The following is a 25,892-nucleotide window of genomic DNA, read 5'->3' on the forward strand; positions in this document are numbered from 1 at the left end:
CAGTCTTACGAGAACCTGTCCAAGCCGGGCAAGGTGTTATTCGAATGAGGCCGAAAACACAATGATATCATCCAGATAGATCAGGGTAGCCTCAAAATGTAAGTCTCCCAAACACTTTTCCATCAGCCGTTGAAATGTGCCTGGAGCATTGGAGAGCCCGAATGGCATCCGGTTAAACTCGAACAGCCCCATAGGGAGAATGAAGGCGGTTTTCTCTTTGTCTTTCTCTGCCACGGCTACTTGCCAGTATCCGCTTGCTAGGTCCAGGGTGGAGAAGTACTTGGCTTTCCCCAATGCTGTCAAGGATTCCTCAATGCAGGGCAACAGATATGAGTCTCAAACAGTGCAGGCATTGAGTTTCCTATAATCTACACAGAACCGGATGGTCCCATCCTTTTTCTTGACGAGCACCACCGGGGGCTGCCCAAGGGCTCTGACTACTCTGCACCACTCCTGAATCCAGCATCTGCCTCAGTAATGTTTTCACCTATTGATACATCTTGGGCGGGATCTGCCGGTATCGTTCTCAAATTGGACGAGCTTCCCCAGTCGGTATCTCATGTGTGATGGCTTCAGTACAGCCAAAATCTTCGGCGTGACGGGCGAATGCTGCCTGATTTTCCTACAGCATAGTTTTTATTGCTTGCACACGCTCAGGGCCCAGAGCCTTTACATCCACTTCCATTTGATCAAGGATGACCCGTCCACCCCACACCTTCTTTCGGTGATAAAGACATCTCCTTCTGACTCATCACTTCACCCTTATGTAGGTCGACCAGGCCTGGTTCATTTTCAGAAAAGTAAGCCGGTCAACGTTATCGGAGGATAGTCGCATGTGACGGTCTGTTAGTACACCACCTGCAGCACTAAATACGCGTTTCGATAAGACACTAGCCGCAGGGCACGCCAGCACCTCCAATGCATACTGGCTTAGCTCTGGCCATGTATCCAGCTTAGAGACACAAAACTTGAAAGGAGAAGAGCCGTCTGGGAGTACATTAAGAGGGCAAGACATGTAGTCTGTCACCATCTGACGGAACCGTTGCCTCCTGCTGACTGGAGCCGCTGGTGATGGTGTAGACATTTGGGGTGGGCACACAAAACTTTGCCACAGTTGGGCCATACTGGTCTTGCCTTGGGCAGAGGCACTGCTTCTGCTCCCTCTTTGTGCAGAGCCTCCTCCACTGCCTCGACGCACTGAGCTGCTTTGTAAAGCACTAGCAGCACTCCTCTCAGTTGGACTGGAGAAGATGATGGAATTCACCAGTGTGTCTTGGTACTCCTGCATTTTACGCTCCCGGGTCAACGGTGTGATGAGGTTTTGTACGTTGTCCCGGTAGCGAGGATCGAGGAGGGTGTACACCCAATAATCAGGCATGTTGAGAATGTGGTCGATGCGGCAGTCGTTTCTCAGGCACTGCAGCATGAAATCAACCATATGCTGCAGACTGCCAACTGGCCAAGAAAAGATGTCCCCTGCTTCAGGCGTGATCTCTGCCCGCTCTTCATCACCCCACCCTCGCTGTACACACTGACTACTGGACAATTGTGTAACTCCCTCCTCTGGACGGACGTCTTCCTCGTCCATTGACTCCTCATCCTCCTCACAAAGTGTCCCCTGCCTATGACTTTGTGAGGAACTACGTGGCACTGACTGTCCAGAAGCTGATGGAAGTGGTGACTCCTCATCCTCCACCTCTTCCACAACATCATCCCTTAGCGCTTGCAGTGTTTGTTGAAGCAGGCAGATAGGGGGGACAGTCATGCTGACTAGTGCATCATCTGCACTCGCCATCCGCGTGGAATAATCGAAGGGATGCAAAACCTGGCAGACGTCCTTCATAGTGGCCCACTCTGTGGTTGTGAAGTCTGAATGGCGCGGAGTGCGACTTCTTTGCGCCTGATGCAGCTGGTACTCCATTACTGCTTGCTGCTGCTCACACAACCGCTCCAACATATGTAACATGGAATTCCGCCTGGTAGGTAGGTCACATATGATGCGATGTTCCGGAAGGCGGAATCGGTGCTGCAGACCTGCAATGCGTGATCTTGCCGTGCTGGAACGCCGCAAGTGAGCACACTCTAGGCGGACCTTGTGCAGCAGTGCATCAAGATCCGGATAGTCCCTCAGAAAACTCTGCACAACCAAATTGAGCACGTGTGCCAGACATGGGATGTGAGTGAGGTTGCCAAGGGCCAAAGCTGCCACCAGATTTCGGCCATTGTCACACACTACCATGCCTGGCTGGAGATTCGCTGGCACAAACCACACATCGCTCTCCTGCTTGATGGCATTCCAGAGCTCGTGCGCTGTGTGGCTTCGATTCCCCAAAGAAACTAATTTCAAGACGGCCTGTTGACGTTTGGCCACGGCTGTGCTCATGTCGGTCGTAACAGGTAAACATTCACAGGTCCATGTGGAGGTGGACTGTGACGGCTCCTGCAGCGATGATTCTGAGGAACTTGTGTATGAGGAGGAGTCAATGCGTACAGACTGGATTCCTGCAATTCCTGCCTTATTCTACAGGATCTGCCTATGGGGGGAGTGCTGCCTTATTCCACAGTGTCAGCCTATGGGGGGTGCTGCTTTAAACTACAGGGTCTGCCTATAGGGGTGCTGCCTTGTGCTATATTGAGGACTATCTGGCACATTATACTATATGGAGGTTATCTACGGGGCCATCATACAGTGTGGGGATTACAGTGTTGGAGCCATCAACCAGTTTGAAGTCTACTAAGGGGTCAGTATACTGTGTGGGTGGTACTATACAGTTAGGGGGCATTATACTGTGTATAGGGAGCTGTACAGGGGGGAGACTCGGGACATTATTAATTGTAAAGTGGGCACTTATTGTAATAGGGGAACTCAGGTTACTGTGACTATCAAAGGGGCACACAGAGGGCATTATTACTTTCTAGGGGGCAAAATGTGGGCTCTGTTTTCTAGGGCACTTGCACCAAGCATTACTATATTATAGAGGGTGCTTTAGAATTTAGAGGGTACAGAGAACCACAGAGTAGGTGCAGTAATAGGGTCACATACGGCAGCAGAGGCTCAGTATCGGGGTATCAGGTGGAGTAATAGGGACAGATACGGCAGCAGCAGTGGCTCAGTATTTCGGTATCAGGTGCAGTAATGGGGTCACCTACGGCAGCAGCGGCTCAGTATTGGGGTATCAGGTGCAGTAATAGGGACACATACGGCAGCAGCGGCTCAGTATCGGGGTATCAGGTGCAGTAATAGGGACACATATGGCAGCAGCAGCTCAGTATCGGGGTATCAGGTGCAGTAATAAGGACACATACGCCAGCAGCGGCTCAGTATTGGGGTATCAGGTGTAGTAATAGGGACACATACGGCAGCAGGGGCTCAGTATTGGGGTATCGGCAGGATGAGGGGTTTGTGCAGGTTGGAAATAGATGGTGATGGCTGGAATGTGAGAAGTGAAACGTGTCTTTGTTGTTTTCTCTGCAGACGAGTTGTAGCTGGAAGAAGTTGTCATGTCGATCTGGGCCAGATGGAAAAGACTGGAAAAGTGACGATTCCATCATAAAGAACGTCAACGGTCAGTCATTATCTATAACTGTGCTGTGATCTCTTATATGCTCTGTAGGGTTGGTATCTACCACTGACCATATGGCGGTAATATCCATATTGGTCTTTATATAGAGATAATATTCAGTAACAGCGCGGTCATCTGCTGAGGTTCTCCTCCACTATTAGGGGGCGTCATCTAGTTGTAATCAAGGTTACCTGAATAGGGGCCCAGTCAGAAGCTTCGCCCCCCCGTGTCAAAACCTTAGCCATGTACTTTAATGGATAGGTTTGTTGGGTGAGTCGAGTGAGATGGGGAAAGATGATGAATTCTCTTTTGTCCATGTTAAGTTTTAGAAATCTAGCAGAGAAGAAGGATGAAATAGTGTACAGACATTGTGGGATTTTGGTTAGTAGGGAGGTGATATCTGGTCCAGAGAGGTAGATCTGTGTGTCATCAGCATTGAGATGATACTGCAAACCATGGGATTCTATGAGCTGTCCCAGTCTGACGGTGTAACTGGAGAAGAGCAGGGGCCCTAGTACTGAACATTAGGGTTGAGCGAAACGGGTCGAACATTTTCAAAAGTCGCCGACTTTTGGCTAAGTCGGGGTTTCATGAAACCCGATCCGACCCCTGTGCGGGGTCGGCCATGCGGTACGCGACTTTCGCGCCAAAGTCGCGTTTCAATGACGCGAAAAGCGCCATTTCTCAGCCAATGAAGGTAAACGCAGAGTGTGGGCAGCGTGATGACATAGGTCCTGGTCCCCACCATCTTAGAGAAGGGCATTGCAGTGATTGGCTTGCTGTCTGCGACGTCACAGGGGCTATAAAGAGGCGTTCCCGCCGACCGCCATCTTACTGCTGCTGATCTGAGCTTAGGGAGAGGTTGCTGCCGCTTTGTCAGAAGCAGGGATAGCGTTAGGCAGGGTCCATTAACCACAAAACCGCTTGTGCTGCAGCGATTTGCACTGTCCAACACCACCCTCGGTGTGCAGGGACAGTGGAATTTTTTTTTTTTTTTTTTTTCCCCTCAGCGCTGTAGCTCATTGGGCTGCCCTAGAAGGCTCCCTGATAGCTGCATTGCTGTGTGTACGCCGCTGTGCAAACCAACTGCTTTTTTCAAAGCACAAATCCTCTTGTTCCTTCCTTTCTGCACAGCTATCTTTTTTGTTTGTCCACACTTTTTATTTCATTTGTGCATCAGTCCACTCCTTATTGCTGCCTGCCATACCTGGCTGAGATTACTGCAGGCAGGGAGATAGTAGCTGCCTGCCATACCTGGCTGAGATTACTGCAGGCAGGGAGATAGTAATTGTAGGACATTCCCTGTTTTTTTTTTTTTTTTTTTTTTGGTGGGAGATTAAGATTGGCAATTTGGCATTTCTGCTAGAGTGCCATCCCTGTGTGTGCCATCTCTCTCACATAGTGGGCCATAGAAAGCCTTTTCATTTTTCTGTATTTTTTTTTGTGGGGTGTATAAATTCTCCCTGATAAAAATACAGTGGGAGATTAATATTGGCCTTTGGGCTTGTGTGCCAGTCCTGAGTGTGCCATCTCTCTCACAAATAGTGGGCCATAGAAAGCCTATTTTATTTTTTTTTGGGTTTTATAAATTCTCCCTGAAAAAAAGGGAGATTAATATTGGCCTCTGGGCTTCTGTGCCAGTCCTGAGCGTGCCATCTGTGCCAGTCCTGAGCGTCCCATCTCTCTCACAAATAGTGGGCCATAGAAAGCCTATTTAATTTTTTTTTTGGTTTTATAAATTTTCCCTGAAAAAAGGGAGATTAATATTGGCCTCTGGGCTTGTGTGCCAGTTGTGAGCGTGCCATCTGTGCCAGTCCTGAGCGTGCCATCTCTCTCACAAATAGTGGGCCATAGAAAGCCTATTTAATTTTTTTTTTGGTTTTATAAATTTTCCCTGAAAAAAGGGAGATTAATATTGGCCTCTGGGCTTGTGTGCCAGTTGTGAGCGTGCCATCTGTGCCAGTCCTGAGCGTGCCATCTCTCTCACAAATAGTGGGCCATAGAAAGCCTATTTAAATATTTTTTTGGTTTTATAAATTCTCCCAGAAAAAAAGGGAGATTAATATTGGCCTCTGGGCTTCTGTGCCAGTTGTGAGCGTGCCATCTGTGCCAGTCCTGAGCGTGCCATCTCTCTCACAAATAGTGGGCCATAGAAAGCCTATTTAAATATTTTTTTGGTTTTATAAATTCTCCCAGAAAAAAAGGGAGATTAATATTGGCCTCTGGGCTTCTGTGCCAGTCCTGAGCGTGCCATCTGTGCCAGTCCTGAGCGTCCCATCTCTCTCACAAATAGTGGGCCATAGAAAGCCTATTTTATTTTTTTTTTGGGTTTCAGAAATTCTCCCTGGAAAAAAAAAGGGAGATTAATATTGCCCTTTGGGCTTGTGTGCCAGTACTAAACGTTCCATCTCTCTCTCTCTCTCAGTCAGTGGGCCATAGAACGCATATTTTTGGTTTTATTTGTTTTCTAAATTCTCCCTGAAAAAATCATTTTATTTTATTTGGTTTCTAAATTCTTCCTGATAAAATCATATTTTTTTTATTATTTTTATTTCTAAAGTCTCCCTGAAAAAAAAAAAAAAAAAAAACAACCAAAAAAACAGTGGGAGATTAATATTGGCCTTTCTGCTTGTGTGCCAGTCTTGACTCCTGGGTGTGCCATCTCTCTCTCTCTCTCTCTCTCTCTCTCTCTCTCTCTCTCTCTCTCCAATTGTGGTCCATAGAAAGCCTATATTTTTTTTCCTTGATTTGGGTTCTAAAATCTACCAGAGAAAATAACTACATCAATCATTGGTAGAAAAATATTGGCCTCTGGGTTTGTGTGCCACTCCTGACTCCTGTGTGCGTCATCTCTCAGTCAGTGGGCCATAGAACGCCTATTTTTGGTTTTATTTGTTTTCTAAATTCTCCCTGAAAAAATTATTTTATTTTATTTGGTTTCTAAATTCTTCCTGATAAAATCATATTTTTTTTATTATTTTTTTTTCTAAAGTCTCCCTGAAAAAAAAAAAAAAAAACAGTGGGAGATTAATATTGGCCTTTCTGCTTGTGTGCCAGTCTTGACTCCTGGGTGCGTCATCTCTCAGTCAGTGGGCCATAGAACGCCTATTTTTGGTTTTATTTGTTTTATAAATTCTCCCTGAAAAAATCATTTTATTTTATTTGGTTTCTAAATTCTTCCTGATAAAATCATATTTTTTTTATTATTTTTTTTTCTAAAGTCTCCCTGAAAAAAAAAAAAAAAAAACAACCAAAAAAAACAGTGGGAGATTAATATTGGCCTTTCTGCTTGTGTGCCAGTCTTGACTCCTGGGTGCGTCATCTCTCAGTCAGTGGGCCATAGAACGCCTATTTTTGGTTTTATTTGTTTTCTAAATTCTCCCTGAAAAAATCATTTTATTTTATTTGGTTTCTAAATTCTTCCTGATAAAATCATATTTTTTTTATTATTTTTTTTTCTAAAGTCTCCCTGAAAAAAAAAAAAAAAAAAACAACCAAAAAAAACAGTGGGAGATTAATATTGGCCTTTCTGCTTGTGTGCCAGTCTTGACTCCTGGGTGCGTCATCTCTCAGTCAGTGGGCCATAGAACGCCTATTTTTGGTTTTATTTGTTTTCTAAATTCTCCCTGAAAAAATCATTTTATTTTATTTGGTTTCTAAATTCTTCCTGATAAAATCATATTTTTTTTATTATTTTTTTTTCTAAAGTCTCCCTGAAAAAAAAAAAAAAAAAAACAACCAAAAAAAACAGTGGGAGATTAATATTGGCCTTTCTGCTTGTGTGCCAGTCTTGACTCCTGGGTGTGCCATCTCTCTCTCTCTCTCTCTCCAATTGTGGTCCATAGAAAGCCTACATTTTTTTTCCTTGATTTGGGTTCCAAAATCTACCAGAGAAAATAACTCCATCAATCATTGGTAGAAAAATATTGGCCTCTGGGCTTGTGTGCCACTCCTGATTCCTGTGTGCGTCATCTCTCACTCAGTGGCCCATAGAAAGCATATAGTTTGTTACATTTGTTTTCTAAATTCTCCCTGCAAAAATCTATTTTTTTTTTTTTGGGGGGTTTCTAAAGTGTTCCTGAAAAAAATAAAAATAAAAAAAAAATAATAGTGTGACATTAATATTAACATTTGTGCTTCAGTGACAGTCCTGCGTGTGGGGCATCTCTCTAATTTGCAGCCACCAAAAAAAGAGTGTGTAACATTGGGCCTGATTTTCGCTGTGGTCTCACCAACCTGTAAAGGGGTAGCTAAATCATACAGAAGTTATAGCTCACCGTGTAAGTTGTGTGACTGCAACAAATAACGTTAGTTTGGTTACGTTTTTAAAACAATGAGGAAGTCTAGTGGAAGAGGTCGTGGCCGGGGGCGTTCATTGTCAGCTGGTAATGAGGGTAGTGGTAGTGGTGGAGCATCAGGTGGTCGTGGGGGAAAAAATATTGCACCTAAGTCTGGAGCTGTGGAGCCAGGTTCGTCGTCCGGCTACACAAGGCCTCGAACGCTCCCTTTTCTGGGATTAGGAAAACCGCTTTTAAAGCCGGAGCAGCAAGAGCAAGTTTTGGCTTATCTTGCTGACTCAGCCTCTAGCTCTTTTGCCTCATCTCGTGAAACTGGTAAAAGTAAAAGCAGCGCGTCGTTAGTGGATGTTCACGGTCAGGGACAAGTCACTTCCTTGTCCTCTTCAGCAAAAACAACAACAGAGAAGAATGCAGCAGGCGACACAACGGGTTACTCCATGGAGCTCTTTACACATACCGTCCCTGGCTTAGAAAGTGAAGCAGTTAACAGTCCATGCCCATTACAAATTGAATCTGACATGGAGTGCACTGACGCACAGCCACAGCCAGACTACTATGCTGGTCCTTTGACTCAGACCACAACATTGCCCTCGCAGGGTGCTGATCAAGAATCAGACCCTGATGAGACTATGTTGCCCCATCACGAACGCTATACCACCGAACGACACGGTGACACAGACGAAGTTGCGCAGGAGGTACAAGAAGAGTTATTAGATGACCCAGTTCTTGACCCCGATTGGCAGCCATTGGGGGAACAGGGTGCAGGCGGCAGCAGTTCTGAAGCAGAGGAGGAGGAGGGGCCGCAGCAGGCATCAACATCGCCACAGGTTCCATCTGCCGGGCCCGTATCTTGCCCAAAACGCGTGGCAAAGCCAAAACCTGGTGGAGGACAGCGTGGCCATCCGGTTAAAGCTCAGTCTGCAATGCCTGAAAAGGTATCCGATGCTAGAAAGAGTGCAGTCTGGCATTTTTTTAAACAACATCCAATTGATCAGCGCAAAGTCATCTGTCAAAAATGTTCTACTTCCTTAAGCAGAGGTCAGAATCTGAAAAGTCTCAATACTAGTTGCATGCATAGACATTTAACCACCATGCATTTGAAAGCTTGGACTAACTACCAAACGTCCCTTAAGGTTGTTGCACCCTCGGCCAATGAAGCTAGTCATCAACGCAACATCCCTTCCGGCAGTGTAGGACCACCATTTAGCGCACCACCTGCTGTATCTGTGCAGGTATCTTTGCCAGGCCAAAGCAGTCAGGGTCAGGGAATCACCAGTTTCGTAGTAGGAAACACTGCATCTAGGGCACCGGCGGCAACAATACCATCTCCCACCGTCTCTCAGTCTGCCATGTCCACCGGCACCCCCGCTAGTTCCACGATCTCCAGCTCTCCAGTCCAGCTCACCCTACATGAGACTATGGTTAGAAAAAGGAAATACTTAGCCTCGCATCCGCGTACACAGGGTTTGAACGCCCACATAGCTAGACTAATCTCGTTAGAGATGATGCCCTACCGGTTAGTTGAAAGCGAAGCTTTCAAAGACCTGATGGACTACGCTGTACCACGCTACGAGCTACCCAGTCGACACTTTTTTTCCAGAAAAGCCATCCCAGCCCTCCACCAGCATGTTAAAGAGCGCATCGTCCATGCACTCAGGCAATCTGTGAGCACAAAGGTGCACCTGACAACAGATGCATGGACCAGTAGGCATGGCCAGGGACGTTACGTGTCCATCACGGCACACTGGGTAAATGTGGTGGATTCAGGGTCCACAGGGGACAGCAAGTTTGGGACAGTTCTGCCTAGCCCACGGTCTAGTAAACAGTTGTCTGTAGCCGTTCGCACCCCCTCCTCCTCCTCCTCCTCGTCCTCCTGCAGAAGCAAGAGCTCGTCCACAGACCGCAGTCGCACAAACACTCCATCCGCACCTGCCACTGTTGCACACCAGGTCTCCCATTATGGGGCAGCTACTGGCATACGTCAGCAGGCTGTATTGGCTATGAAGTGTTTGGGCGACAATAGACACACCGCGGAAGTTCTGTCCGAGTTCTTGCAGCAAGAAACGCAGTCGTGGCTGGGCACTGTAGATCTTGAGGCAGGCAAGGTAGTGAGTGATAACGGAAGGAATTTCATGGCTGCCATCTCCCTTTCCCAACTGAAACACATTCCTTGCCTGGCTCACACCTTAAACCTGGTGGTGCAGTGCTTCCTGAAAAGTTATCCGGGGTTATCCGACCTGCTCCTCAAAGTGCGTGGACTTTGCGCACATATCCGCCGTTCGCCTGTACACTCCAGCCGTATGCAGACCTATCAGCGTTCTTTGAACCTTCCCCAGCATCGCCTAATCATAGACGTTGCAACAAGGTGGAACTCAACACTGCACATGCTTCAGAGACTGTGCGAACAGAGGCGGGCTGTTATGTTTTTGTGGGAGGATACACATACACGGGCAGGCAGTAGGATGGCAGACATGGAGTTGTCAGGTGTGCAGTGGTCGAAGATTCAAGACATGTGTCAAGTCCTTCAGTGTTTTGAGGAATGCACACGGCTGGTTAGTGCAGACAACGCCATAATAAGCATGAGCATCCCCCTAATGCGTCTGCTGATGCAAAGTTTGACGCACATAAAGGATCAGGCGTCTGCACCAGAGGAAGAGGAAAGCCTTGATGACAGTCAGCGATTGTCTGGTCAGGGCAGTGTACATGACGAGGTACCGGGCGAAGAGGAGGTGGAGGATGAGGAGGATGATGGGGATGAGTATATTTTTAATGAGGAAGCTTTCCCGGGGGCACGGGAAATTGGTGGCGTGGCAAGGCCGGGTTCTGGTTTTTTGAGGGACACAAGTGACGTAGATTTGCCTGCAACTGCCCCTCAACCAAGCACAACCGCAGATTTGACAACGGGAACTTTGGCCCACATGGCGGATTATGCCTTGCGTATCCTCAAAAGGGACACACGCATTACAAAAATGATGAACGATGACGATTACTGGTTGGCCTGCCTCCTTGATCCTCGCTATAAAGGCAAATTGCAAAATATTATGCCACATGAGAACTTGGAACTAATATTAGCAACAAAACAATCAACTCTTGTTGACCGTTTGCTTCTGGCATTCCCTGCACACAGCGCCCGTGATCGTTCTCACACGAGCTCCAGGGGCCAGCAGACCAGAGGTGTTAGAGGGGCAGAAATCAGAAGTGGCGTTGGACAGAGGGGTTTTCTGACCAGGTTGTGGAGTGATTTTTCTATGACCGCAGACAGGACAGGTACTGCAGCATCAATTCAAAGTGACAGGAGACAACATTTGTCCAGTATGGTTACAAACTATTTTTCATCCCTTATCGACGTTCTCCCTCAACCGTCATTCCCATTTGATTACTGGGCATCCAAATTAGACACCTGGCCAGAATTGGCAGAATATGCATTGCAGGAGCTTGCTTGCCCGGCAGCTAGTGTCCTATCAGAAAGAGTATTCAGTGCTGCAGGTTCAATACTAACAGAAAAAAGGACTCGTCTGGCTACCCAAAATGTAGATGATCTAACCTTCATTAAAATGAACCACAACTGGATTTCAAAATCTTTTGCCCCACCCTGCCCGGCTGACACCTAGCTTTCCTATGAAAAGGTCTTGCCTGTGGACTATTCTGAATGACTTTTCCAATCTCGTAATTTTCTTCACCTGATTGTCCAGCATACGACATGTTTCCACCTCACGAAATGGCCAAACTCCCCACACGGGGCCGTGCTATCGCCACTTTGCGCTTGGACCCTTGAGAGTGCTGTTTGTCTGAAGAGGTGGGTGTGGCCGCTTTTGGTCGACGGCACTGCCACTGGGTCCCTCATAGTACAATAAAGTGTCTCTGGCGGTGGTGGTGCGCACCCAACGTCAGACACACCGTTGTAATATGAGGGGCCCTGTGCCTGTACCGCCGGCCACAAGACAGTTCCCCCCCCCAGCTCAAACAGTGCTCTACCACTAGCAAAATTATCTCTCACAGCTTCACCAATGTGTAGTCTAGCCGCTGACATCCTTCAATGCCTGGCACTGACAATACCATTGTTTTGACATTTTTGTTATGTTAGGCCTTCGAAGCCTGTCTGCGGTCCCTTCTTTCTACAACTACTACACTGACCAGGCCACTGCTGGCCGTGTTACCCTGGAACCAATTTAAAAGTGCCTACAGTCAGCCCAATTTTGTTATGTTAGGCCTTCGAAGACTGTCTGCCGTCACTCCTTCCACTAGACTTCCACTGACCATACACTGCTGCCCATGTACCCCTGGAACCAATTTAAAGTGCCTACAGCCAGCCCAATTTTGTTATGTTAGGCCTTCGAAGCCTGTCTGCGGTCACTCCTTCCACTAGACTTCCACTGACCAGACCACTGCTGCCCGTGTACCCCTGGAACCAATTTAAAAGTGCCTACAGCCATGTGTTATTATTTTAGGCCTTCGATGCCTGTCTGCGGTCACTCCTTCCACTAGGCCTCCACTGACCACACCACTGCTGCCCGTGTACCCCTGGAACCAATTTAAAATTGCCTACAGCCAGCCCAATTTTTTTATTTTAGGCCTTCGATGCCTGTCTGCGGTCCATTCTTTCAACTACTACTACACTGACCAGGTCACTGCTGCCCGTGTACCCCTGGAACCAATTTAAAATTGCCTACAGCCAGCCCAATTTTTTTATTTTAGGCCTTCGATGCCTGTCTGCGGTCCATTCTTTCAACTACTACTACACTGACCAGGTCACTGCTGCCCGTGTACCCCTGGAACCAATTTAAAATTGCCTACAGCCAGCCCAATTTTTTTATTTTAGGCCTTCGATGCCTGTCTGCGGTCCATTCTTTCAACTACTACTACACTGACCAGGTCACTGCTGCCCGTGTACCCCTGGAACCAATTTAAAAGTGCCTACAGCCAGCCCAAGTTTGTTATGTTAGGCCTTCGATGCCTGTCTGCGGTCCATTCTTTCAACTACTACTACACTGACCAGGTCACTGCTGCCCGTGTACCCCTGGAACCAATTTAAAATTGCCTACAGCCAGCCCAATTTTTTTATTTTAGGCCTTCGATGCCTGTCTGCGGTCCATTCTTTCAACTACTACTACACTGACCAGGTCACTGCTGCCCGTGTACCCCTGGAACCAATTTAAAATTGCCTACAGCCAGCCCAATTTTTTTATTTTAGGCCTTCGATGCTTGTCTGCGGTCCATTCTTTCAACTACTACTACACTGACCAGGTCACTGCTGCCCGTGTACCCCTGGAACCAATTTAAAAGTGCCTACAGCCAGCCCAAGTTTGTTATGTTAGGCCTTCGATGCCTGTCTGCGGTCCATTCTTTCAACTACTACTACACTGACCAGGTCACTGCTGCCCGTGTACCCCTGGAACCAATTTAAAATTGCCTACAGCCAGCCCAATTTTTTTATTTTAGGCCTTCGATGCCTGTCTGCGGTCCATTCTTTCAACTACTACTACACTGACCAGGTCACTGCTGCCCGTGTACCCCTGGAACCAATTTAAAATTGCCTACAGCCATGTGTTATTATTTTAGGCCTTCGATGCCTGTCTGCGGTCACTCCTTCCACTAGGCCTCCACTGACCACACCACTGCTGCCCGTGTACCCCTGGAACCAATTTAAAATTGCCTACAGCCAGCCCAATTTTTTTATTTTAGGCCTTCGATGCCTGTCTGCGGTCCATTCTTTCAACTACTACTACACTGACCAGGTCACTGCTGCCCGTGTACCCCTGGAACCAATTTAAAATTGCCTACAGCCAGCCCAATTTTTTTATTTTAGGCCTTCGATGCCTGTCTGCGGTCCATTCTTTCAACTACTACTACACTGACCAGGTCACTGCTGCCCGTGTACCCCTGGAACCAATTTAAAAGTGCCTACAGCCAGCCCAAGTTTGTTATGTTAGGCCTTCGATGCCTGTCTGCGGTCCATTCTTTCAACTACTACTACACTGACCAGGTCACTGCTGCCCGTGTACCCCTGGAACCAATTTAAAATTGCCTACAGCCAGCCCAATTTTTTTATTTTAGGCCTTCGATGCCTGTCTGCGGTCCATTCTTTCAACTACTACTACACTGACCAGGTCACTGCTGCCCGTGTACCCCTGGAACCAATTTAAAATTGCCTACAGCCATGTGTTATTATTTTAGGCCTTCGATGCCTGTCTGCGGTCACTCCTTCCACTAGGCCTCCACTGACCACACCACTGCTGCCCGTGTACCCCTGGAACCAATTTAAAATTGCCTACAGCCAGCCCAATTTTTTTATTTTAGGCCTTCGATGCCTGTCTGCGGTCCATTCTTTCAACTACTACTACACTGACCAGGTCACTGCTGCCCGTGTACCCCTGGAACCAATTTAAAATTGCCTACAGCCATGTGTTATTATTTTAGGCCTTCGATGCCTGTCTGCGGTCACTCCTTCCACTAGGCCTCCACTGACCACACCACTGCTGCCCGTGTACCCCTGGAACCAATTTAAAATTGCCTACAGCCAGCCCAATTTTTTTATTTTAGGCCTTCGATGCCTGTCTGCGGTCCATTCTTTCAACTACTACTACACTGACCAGGTCACTGCTGCCCGTGTACCCCTGGAACCAATTTAAAATTGCCTACAGCCAGCCCAATTTTTTTATTTTAGGCCTTCGATGCCTGTCTGCGGTCCATTCTTTCAACTACTACTACACTGACCAGGTCACTGCTGCCCGTGTACCCCTGGAACCAATTTAAAATTGCCTACAGCCATGTGTTATTATTTTAGGCCTTCGATGCCTGTCTGCGGTCACTCCTTCCACTAGGCCTCCACTGACCACACCACTGCTGTCCGTGTACCCCTGGAACCAATTTAAAATTGCCTACAGCCATGTGTTATTATTTTAGGCCTTCGATGCCTGTCTGCGGTCACTCCTTCCACTAGGCCTCCACTGACCACACCACTGCTGTCCGTGTACCCCTGGAACCAATTTAAAATTGCCTACAGCCATGTGTTATTATTTTAGGCCTTCGATGCCTGTCTGCGGTCACTCCTTCCACTAGACTTCCACTGACCAGACCACTGCTGCCCGTGTACCCCTGGAACCAATTTAAAAGTGCCTACAGCCAGCCCAAGTTTGTTATGTTAGGCCTTCGATGCCTGTCTGCGGTCACTCCTTCCACTAGGCCTCCACTGACCACACCACTGCTGCCCGTGTACCCCTGGAACCAATTTAAAATTGCCTACAGCCAGCCCAATTTTTTTATTTTAGGCCTTCGATGCCTGTCTGCGGTCCATTCTTTCAACTACTACTACACTGACCAGGTCACTGCTGCCCGTGTACCCCTGGAACCAATTTAAAATTGCCTACAGCCAGCCCAATTTTTTTATTTTAGGCCTTCGATGCCTGTCTGCGGTCCATTCTTTCAACTACTACTACACTGACCAGGTCACTGCTGCCCGTGTACCCCTGGAACCAATTTAAAATTGCCTACAGCCATGTGTTATTATTTTAGGCCTTCGATGCCTGTCTGCGGTCACTCCTTCCACTAGGCCTCCACTGACCACACCACTGCTGTCCGTGTACCCCTGGAACCAATTTAAAATTGCCTACAGCCATGTGTTATTATTTTAGGCCTTCGATGCCTGTCTGCGGTCACTCCTTCCACTAGGCCTCCACTGACCACACCACTGCTGTCCGTGTACCCCTGGAACCAATTTAAAATTGCCTACAGCCATGTGTTATTATTTTAGGCCTTCGATGCCTGTCTGCGGTCCATTCTTTCAACTACTACTACACTGACCAGGGCACTGCTGGCCGTGTACCCCTGGAACCAACATCAGAAAATATAAAAATAAGTATTTTGCTTATAAAAAAGAAAATACTGGTGAGATATCAAATGCAGACATTTTAACATTAAAAACAAACACACAACTCTAATCTGGTACAGTACTAAAAATGGCCACCAGCTACAATTACTTTCTCCTGCAAGTAGTTAACTGAAAGTTTTTTTAAATTGAAAACACACATATGGCATCCACCGAGTGTTGTCCTGTCGCGTCTTCTTTATATTATTGCCGAGAAGATGCAAAATAATGAAAATAATAAAATCATTAATTACCAAAATAATAGAGAAAGTCAACACCACATTGCAAATAAACATTCATTCCAAATAAAGAAGCAGGGCGCGTCCGAGGGTGAGTATATACCTAATAAGAATATAATCACCCTCGGACGCGCAATGCTTATTTCCAACAGCCTTCCTTCCTAAGAATCAGCCCTTCCGTCGTGTAGAGAGACGTTGTGTTACACTCCAAGGTGTTCCCCAGGTTGCCTTTCCTGAGCTTCGATCTTCCGGCTCTCGTTTAGTAGTTCTTGGAAACTACTCTGCATTAGGCCTTCAAATTGGGTATGGGGTGTAGAGAGATGGTGTGTTCCACTCCAAGGTGTTCCCCAGGTTGCCTTTCCTGAGCTTCGATCTTCCGGCTCTCGTTTAGTAGTTGTTGGAAACTACGCTGCATTAGGCCTTCAAATTGGGTATGGGGTGTAGCGAGAGGGTGTGTTACACTCCAAGGTGTTCCCCAGGTTGCCTTTCCTGAGCTTCGATCTTCCGGCTCTCGTTTAGTAGTTCTTGGAAACTACACTGCATTAGGCCTTCAAATTGGGTATGGGGTGTAGAGAGAGGGTGTGTTACACTCTAAGGTGTTCCCCAGGTTTCCTTGCCATTGCTTCGGTCTTCCGACTCTCGTTTAGTAGTTGTAGAAAAGTACACTGCATTAGGCCATACAAAATGGGTATGGGGTGGAGAGAGATGGTGTGTTACACTCCAAGGTGTTCCCCAGGTTGCCTTTCCTGAGCTTCTATCTTCAGGCTCTCATTAAATTGTGGTTAAATGGAACAACTGCATTTGGCGTACTAGTTGGTTTGGGGCCTACTATCGGTGTCTGCCACTCCTTGCTGTTCTCCTCCACTGAACAAAGCTGTGCCGCCTGTTTACTACGGTTGCCAATTTTGAACTGCATTTCGACTACTTACTGATTTGGCCCTACTCTCTGTGTCAGCCTCTCATTCCAGTTGTCCTCCACTGCAATGCCCCCTGGTTATTCCTGTGTTACCAATTTTGAACTGCATTTAGCCCACTTTCTTCTTTGGGCCTATATCTGTGTTTCCACTTCATCGTGCCCATTGCCCAGCCAGTGATAGATGAGTCTGCTGGTACATTGACCCATAACGCAACATTCCCCGTGCACGCTACACAACAACATTGTGACCCTGCTGAAAGTCAGGTTGCTCTTCCCGCATACCATACCACCTTACACGGGGACAAAGAGGAAGGTGCAGATGAAAGTGCAGGTTCCTTCATCAGGTGGGGGGAGGAATACTAGTTGGCGACGTCACTGGCACAGGGCCTCTCATAGTACGCAAAAGTGTTGCTGCCGGTGGGAGGCGCCCCCGCCGTGCAAACACACCGCTGTACTTTGAGGGGCCCTGTGCCAGTGCCAATGCCAACGAGTGGGCCCCCCCTGCTTGCTCAGGTTCACAGCACTTGCAAAGTTGAAATACTTACCTCTCCCTGCTCCACTGCCGTGACGTGGTCCAGATTTCCTGGGCCCACTAATTACTTGAACCAGCCCTACCCCCCACAACTTTAGCCAAATGACCCCCAATTTCAAATGCCTTCCAATTATTATAAGGTAAATTACGCTTGACAAGCTTCATTAAGAAGAATGGATGGTTTTGACATTAAAATGGCCACTCTAGGTGTTTTCCTGGCCCCCACTCACTGCCGACTATGCTGCCCCATTGACTTGCATTGGGTTTCGTGTTTCGGTCGATCCCGACTTTACGTCATAATCGGCCGATTTCACTCGACCCGACTTTGGACATAGTCGGGTTTCGCAAAACCCGGCTCGACTCTAAAAAGGTCAAGGTCGCTCAACTCTACTGAACATTGTGGGATTCCGACAGATATTGGGTGAGGTGAGGAGGTGGTGTGAGTGGGAGACACTGAATGTCCGGTCTTTTAGGTATGATGCGATCCAAGATAGGGCCAAGTCTGTGATGCCAAGAGACTTAGTTTAACATAGCAGCATCAAGGAATGTTACTTTATTAATCATGCTGTGGAAAATAGTGGAGCATTTTACATCTATTCAGTCTGATATGGAGGAGACCAAGATCTTATGTACTTACTGTACAAACTCTCGTGTCCCGGTTGTGAAATCCTGTATGCAATGTGAGAACTCCCTATGTGACAACCACATGGCAGCCTACAACAAGGCAATGGATCATTGTGACAAAACACTCTGGGATCGCCTTTGCTGGGGTCAAAGGACACGTGGTTTGTGCATTGAATCTGAGGCGTACAGCAGGTTTCTGAGCAGGCTGACCTCAGGTCAGATTTATTAACGTGAAAGCAACACAAAAAACAAAACATAAAAATAAATCCTAGCCTGTCCGGCACTAACTAAACAAATACGTTGCTATCTCAACAACTGGGGGGGCTTCTCCCACCCAGCTAACATCACACAATTCTTGAGCAGAGCTCTTCACTCACGTTTGTCTCACACAGGCAGGCAATCTGTGTGCCCCAGGCAGACACTGGAAACACCCAGCTGGTCATCTTTTATTCCTGCAATCATTAACCCATTAGCACCCTGATGATACTGAGTGGCCTAATTCACATAGGACAAACACCTGGGCGAGATATACCTGCCTCCAACTACCACACCAGCATGAGTCTTACAATCATATACTAATATAGCCCACCCGCTCTTTTTGTTTCCAAAAATGTTCCCTCAACTAGAAGATGAAGCCTCAGAAAAGCATTTTCTCTAATTACTAAGGAGTGGGTCTCCTAGACTATACTGGTAAAGCGTATGCACTAAGTGCAAAGGATAGCAAAAATTAAGAGGAGGCACTCCAATACCGCTTTGAAGAGACATAGTGGAGAAAACATTTTTTCCCATTATTAAGGAGTTGGTATCCCAGACTAGTAGTGCCTATTCACTGGGCTGTAAGTGCATGGGCTGAAAATCACTTTTTTTACCATTTACCATGTGGAGTATACATGTGGATAGGTAGGTCTCTCAAAATTCTTAATGCGGGCATCATAAACACCCTTAAGAAATTTATAGTGGGAGTAGTATGATCACCTTGTTGATAAGGTGATGGTGGAGCAGGAGGAGAACGACACAAACATGACAAAATCCTGAAGTGTATACCCATGTTTGGGTGGGAAGAGGTGCATGGGAGTAGACTAGAAAAAAAAAACAGTGGATTTGAGTTTATGTTCCGCTGCTGTCATCTCATGGTGTTGAGAAGTCTGGGCCAATCCAGCCCCTCAGCATTTTCAGTTGACAGGATAATGCGCCTATCGGTTAAAATACCCCCAGCAGCACTAAAAACCTGCTTTGACAAAACACTGGCGGCATGGCAGGCCAAGACATCCAAGGCGTAGAGACAGTTCATGTCTTGTGTCTAGCTTGGATACCCAATAGTTGTAAGGCACAGAGGGATCACAGAGGAAGCTGGTACGGTCGGCAAGGTAATCATTCAGCATCATCCAAACTTTTCACTCCTTGTTATATTATCCCACGCATCAGGGCCTGGGAAATGGGAGGGTCTTAGAAATCTGTACCAAACCTTTGATAGTGTTCCCCTGCCTCTGCTGCATCTGATGTGTGTCTCCCTTGTCTCTACTCCTTGGTTGTCCAAGGAACTGTGACCTCTGCCACCAGAGTTGTCAGATGGATTTTTTTTTTACAATTCTTCAACTAGGGCCTACTGGTACTACAGCATCCTATTATATCTCTCTTCCACTGGAAAGAGAGATGGAAAGTTCTCCTTGTAGCATGAATCTAGAAGGGTGACCAACCAGTAATTTGTTTTGGCCAAAATGCGTACAATGCAAAGATCATAGGAAAGGCAGCAGAACATAAACTCAGCCATGTGTGCCAGACTCCAAACAGCCAAGACTTCCCTGTCCCCACTAAGAGGACGACTGTCGATCCTCTCCTCTTCCTTCTCCCTCTCATCCTCATCTTCAGGCCATCCACGCTTAACTGAAGGTGGTATGGGTAGTATTTTTTGTAGTGCAGGCAAGCAGATCCTGTATAGTTTCTTACTCATCAAAACTTTCTTAATCTTCAAAGCCTCCTCTTTAAATGTGAGCAGTGAGTGTTTCAGTAGACAGAGAAGCAGGATGGTTATGCTGATTATGGCTTCATCACCACTCACCATCTTGGTTGAGTACTCAAAGTTTTGGAGATGTCACCCAACCATGCTCACTTATCAGCTCTTATGTGCAGAGCCTGACCAGAATACCGACATACATGTTGCAGCTAGTATTCAACTACTGCCCTCTGTTGCTTGCAAAGTCTTGCCAACATATATAACCTTGAGTTCCAATGCGTGGTGACATCGGACCCCAGTCGGTGAGCTGGAAGTTGCAAATGCTGCCGCAGCATTGCCAGGGTGGTGACAGCTATAGCTGACTTGCAGAAATGGGCACACACTCGGCGTACTTTCACAAGTAGCTCGATCAGATCTGGGTAGGTTTTGAGAAACCACTGAACCACTGAGTTGAGCACGTAGGCCAGGCATGGTGCATGTGCATGTTTGATAACCTTCAGTGCCCCCACCAGGTTAAGGACAATTTCACCCATGACCATCTGGTTGTAGGTTCAGAGGCAACAGTCACAAATCAGTCTGATCTGTTTGATCTTTCAACAACTCTACGGTGGTGTTGTTTGTCACCCAAGCAGGTTAGTTTCAGTATAGCCTGATGCCGCTTGGCCGAGGCAGTGCTGCAGTGCCTCAAGCTTGCAACTGATGTTGGCATAGTAACATACATAGTTAGCATGGCTGAAAAAAAGACATTTGTCCATCCAGTTTAGCCTATATTCCGTTAGAATAAATCCCCATTTCTACGTCCTTCTAAAGAACATAATAACTGTAAAATACAATATTTCTACGCTCCAGGAAAACATCCAGGCCTCTCTTGAACCCCTCTAAAAGTGGATAGGATCAGGCTTGACCACTGTTAGGCACTCAGGGGTACAAAAAAGTGAAGACAGATCTGTTGCTTTCAAAGATTTTTAAAATCTATCTTGTGCAAAAGAGAATGGCTTCCAACGTTTCGGCTCAAGCACGAGCCTTCATCAGGAAGACAATCTTATGGTAGTTATAATGTGTGTAGGTCCCAGGCTCTCAGATAGCCCTAAGAAAGTCTGTCAAAAGTGGTCTTGATTGGCCAGCAGAATGGAATTAAATGAAACTGTTCACACCCATAGTGGACTATCCTTTGTTATTAATTGCTAGGAATACAGATGTATTGTTAGGGCTAGCGGAACGCACCGAGTGAATATAGAGGTTTTATTATAATAGATGCATTTGCAGCCCGAGGTCCACCGTGCAGGAGAACCTGCTGCTAGTAAACGGCCGAACTATATGGCAGTATGAGCTAACTCTGTTATTTCACAGAGTAGCCATGAACTCAAAGCACTGCGCCCTATTTGACTTCACAGTGGCACAGGCTAACTACCCCACTGAGAGCAGTCAGTGGTCATGCATGCACACATAACTCCTCGCCGGAGGTGCCAGCATTCTAGGGGCTTATTTCAGCCTGGTCCCTGAATACATTCACACAAAATCTCCTCGCCGGAGGTGCCAGCATTCTAGGGGCATATTTCAGCCGGGTCCCTGAACACAAACTCACATGACCACACTGGCGCAAAGCATATAACATAGAATGATACTAGCACATGGCCGTGCGGCCATGCGAGCCTTAAATAGTTGCAGCACGTACAGGACCTTCCTAGAAGGACCAATGAGAGGCTGCCACAGAGCGTGAGTACCTACAGGACCTTCCTGAGGGACCAATGGCTTTAGCTGCAGTATCTGATCATGTGACCCTCGATCTCCACTGAGAGATCTTACTCTGGGCATGCTCAGAACGAGAAAAGCAGGACTTAGTCCCAGAAGCGTCTGCTCGCCGCTTCCCAGCACTGGCTTCAATGGCAGAAGCAGGGAAAGCAGCAGTAACTCTTTCTACAGAGTCAGACTGAGCGAGACACTGGGACTGACATCTCCGCTGAGCAGGCTCCACTGCGGCAGAAGAAGAATGGGAGACCGCAGCGGAGATGGCCCGAGATTCCCCCTGTGCAGAGGCGGGAACTCGACCCCTAACATGTATTGAGGTAGACTTAGCCTTTGTATCTTTCAAAAGTAATGGAATGTGCATAAGGTATTGTAAGAGGTAGTTAGACGACAATGAGCCTTATTCACTGTTCATAGGGAAGGCTGCAGCTGACATGTGGCTCCCACCCTGTGTCCTTGTTAGTGACTGCTTCAGTGTGGAGGCAATCTCTTGAACCCCTCAACTGAGTTCGCCATCACCACCTTCTCAGGCAAGGACTTCCAGATTCTCCCTGCCCTAACAGTAAAGAATCTTGTTCTATGTTGGTGGAAAAACCCTCTCTCTTCCAGATGCAGAGATTGCCCCCTTGTGACCGCCACCTTCCTTGGTATAAACAGATCCTTGTAGAGATATTTGTAATGTCCCCTTATATACTTAAGTAGTAGAAATTCACCGCACACTCTAAAATGCTGGCTTGCAAACGTGTATTTACACTTTTATTCCAAAAGTTGTTTCAGACAGATAAATAAACCACAAGCAGTGTAGAGATAAAGTGAGATACAACAACCCAACGTTTCGACCCTCCTGGGTCTTAGTCATGGGGTTACTAGTGAAGACAAAAAGACAAAGCATAAGACACTGAATCATATATACATTATATACATTATGTACAAAGGAATAAGCGGCAATAGGATTTAGCATGGTAGCATAAGTATGATTACCAACAATAATATAATTGCATCAAAGAGAGACTGGGCTGCCAGTACTAGTAGTAGCATTATACTAGAATGAGATACAATGTAATGTAGTAGAAAGACATATGACAGGCCAGTATTACCTTGGTAGGAGATGCCAAAGTAGAAGGTAGAAGATGTAGGACCCTTAGACTTAGGGTAACCGAAACTGTAATGGATAATGGGGATATAATCAGGGAGGTAAGCAAATACAAGTATGGGAAGAGGGTAGCTACATGGTATGGAAATAATACAATGGATAGTTCCATCAGGAATGGCTGAAATGTGCACGCAGGGACACAGGGGTAGATAATGGGCATAAGTAATAAGTAATGGGCATAAGTAATAAGGCTGCGATAGTGTAAAAAAGGGGCACATCAGATGGGTTGCTGTAAGTAGGGTGGTGGTAACTAAGCTCCCGGGAGGCTCTGGGCAAGTATGTGGGATACACAGATGAAGATTACCTGCTGCAGGTGTGGTGTCCAGGGTGATAGAGCGGCGCATCCGCGTCCTGCTCGGTGTACGGCTGTCTGATCTGTATCTGGAGGCCAACAGCGGCGTTTTAAACGATCCCATATCGCCGGACCGGAAGTGCGTCACCGAGACCGGAAGTGACATATCGTAGCAGAGAGGGTTACACTGCGCATGTCTGGATGTGAAATCATAGCGACGGGCATGCTGAGGCAGGGGAGGGAGCACTAATAAACAGCCACAGATGACGTATCAATGCTGGGAAGGGTGTACTGTGTATGCACGGTAGTCATGGCGACGGTCGTGCTGGGGCAGGGGAAGGAGCAATAGAAAAGAGCCCTAAGATGATGGATGCTGCGTAATGAATGGTGGCAGATAGAAAATGGGCAGACAGGCAGAGAAATATATAAGCTACCCATAGTGAACTGCCCTGGAATTCTGCTATAATGGTGGGGCAGGTGAAGATATAAGGAGGAAAAAAAATAAAAATAAAAATACAAACAAAAATGACTGTCTGTAGTAAAAAAGGAAAACTCACCTATAGGGAATAGAGTTTAGCGAGTCTGCAAAAATAAATGGTAGAGTAGTTAGGATCATATTAACCAGTCAATCTCTCTGTTGAGACCTCTAGGGGCCAGCGTATCTAGTTTATGGATCCAGTAGGCCTCCCTGGTTTTAAGAAGTCTGATGTGATTACCTCCTCTCCTAGGCCTGGGTACATGTTCGATCACCTGGTATTTGAGTTGTGCCACAGTGTGTTTCAATTTAATGAAGTGGTCTGGTATGGGAAGCCAGGTTTTACCGCACCGAATGGTCGATTTGTGGCTCGCGATTCTGTCTCTGACATGTTGAGTTGTTTCCCCAATGTATAGGAGGCCGCATGGACATTTTATTAGGTACACTACGAAATTGGAATTACAGGTATGGTAACCATGAATAGGAAATGATTTACCCATCCTAGGAAGAGTGACATTGTCCGATTTAATCACATTGGAGCATGAGGCACAGCTTAGGCAGGGAAAAGTGGTAAGGAAGCTTTGAGTCAAGTTTGGCCGGAGACTACCAATGTCAGCACGTACCAACTTATCCCTGATGTTGGGGGCCCTCCTGTTGCACATTAGCACTGGTGAGGTAAAGCAATCTACTCTAGGGTATGCCTTAGATAGTAGAGGCCAGTGTTTTCTGATGATAGATTGGACTTTTGGCATCAGGGGATGATATGTGTGTACAAAGGGAACACGTTCTTTGGTGGCCAATTGTGGGCGAGGGGGTTGAGGACTCAGGATGTTGTTTTTTTCCCTTTCAAGCAGGCGTGCTGGGTAGTTCCTGTCCTTGAATTTTTGGGACATGGTATCCAGGCGTATTGGGAGTATGACCGGGTCCGACACAATCTTAGCTAGCCTCGTGAACTGTGATCGGGGTAAGCTGTTCTTGGTGGCCTTAGGGTGGCTACTGGAATAGTGTAGGAGATTGTTACAATCTGTGGGTTTGGTGAATAAGTCAGTAGTGAGTTTACCTGATTGGTTTTTATGTATCATGGTGTCTAAGAACGATATATGGGTCGTGTCATATTGAATAGTGAACTGCAGTTCAGGGTGAACTGAATTAAGATGTTGGTGAAAGGATAATAGTAGTTCAGATGACCCTGTCCAGATAAGAAAGATGTCATCAATGTATCGGTGATAACATCGGACGTGTTGCTTGAACAGTTCCTCTGGGTAGACGTGATTATTTTCAAAATGGCTCATGTATGCGTTTGCGTAGGCCGGTGCGACATTCGAGCCCATCGCGGTCCCACAGCATTGTACATAGTACGTGTCCTCATATAAGAAAAAATTCTCATATAGGACTAGTTTAAGAAGGTCAAGGCAGAATTTGATGGAATTAGGTGGCATATTTGAGGCCTGAAGGAGTGTCCTTGTGGCTGTGATACCTTTCTCGTGTGTAATGGACGTATATAGACTGTTTACATCTAATGTAACGAGTAGGCTATCTGGTGGTATGGTGTCTTGTTCTCTGATGAGGCTCAAGAAATGTCCAGTGTCTAACAAGAAAGACTTAGTGGTCCTAATGAGGGGTGTCAGTATCTTTTCTAGGTAAATCGACAAAGGTGATAAAATCGAGTCAGTAGAGGCCACGATGGGTCTACCGGGAGGATTGGTGAGTGATTTGTGGATTTTTGGGAGTATATAAAATACCGGGATGACAGGGTTGGAGTTGGAGAGGAATTTGGCAGTATTCTGGTCAATAGTGTGGTTATCTAAGTAGGTCCTAATAAGGTTTCGGATTTTCTTGTCGATGTCAAATGTGGGGTCTCTCGGGATAGCTCTATATGTATGGGAGTCCGAAAGTTGGCGCTGGACTTCGTTAGAATATCCGGTGCGGTCCATGATCACGATTGCGCCCCCTTTATCCGCAGGTTTTATTATTATGGATTTGTTATCCTTAAGGGATGATAGTGCCTGTTTTTCTGATAATGTGAGGTTGGTGTGTGTAGGGAAGAAGCCAAGGCGCTGTTGGTGTGATAGTTCCCTAACCTCACGGTCAACAAATGAAATAAAAGTTTCAGTAGCATGAAAAGACTGAGGTGGACTAAACGTACTCGGGTTCCGTAAACCCAGAGAAGTGAGGGAGATTTCCGCAACAGAGACGTTCCCGTTAGGAGACACTCTGCTCTCGGAAGTCTCCAATA

The 25,892-nt window shown here is 46.7% G+C and overlaps 1 long non-coding RNA gene across 1 annotated transcript; it reads right to left on the minus strand.

The window, feature by feature from the left end:
• Positions 1-22,537: 22,537 nt before the first annotated feature.
• Positions 22,538-23,768, minus strand: LOC138657702 (uncharacterized). Its single transcript, XR_011317144.1, has 3 exons — positions 23,739-23,768; positions 22,834-22,898; positions 22,538-22,602 (listed from the first exon to the last, which is right to left on the minus strand). It is a non-coding gene; the product is annotated as an uncharacterized lncRNA (long non-coding RNA).
• Between the last annotated feature and the right edge of the window lie 2,124 nt (positions 23,769-25,892).

This window comes from Ranitomeya imitator, chromosome 1 (genome assembly GCF_032444005.1).
Source record: "Ranitomeya imitator isolate aRanImi1 chromosome 1, aRanImi1.pri, whole genome shotgun sequence".
Taxonomy (NCBI): Eukaryota; Metazoa; Chordata; class Amphibia; order Anura; family Dendrobatidae; genus Ranitomeya; species Ranitomeya imitator.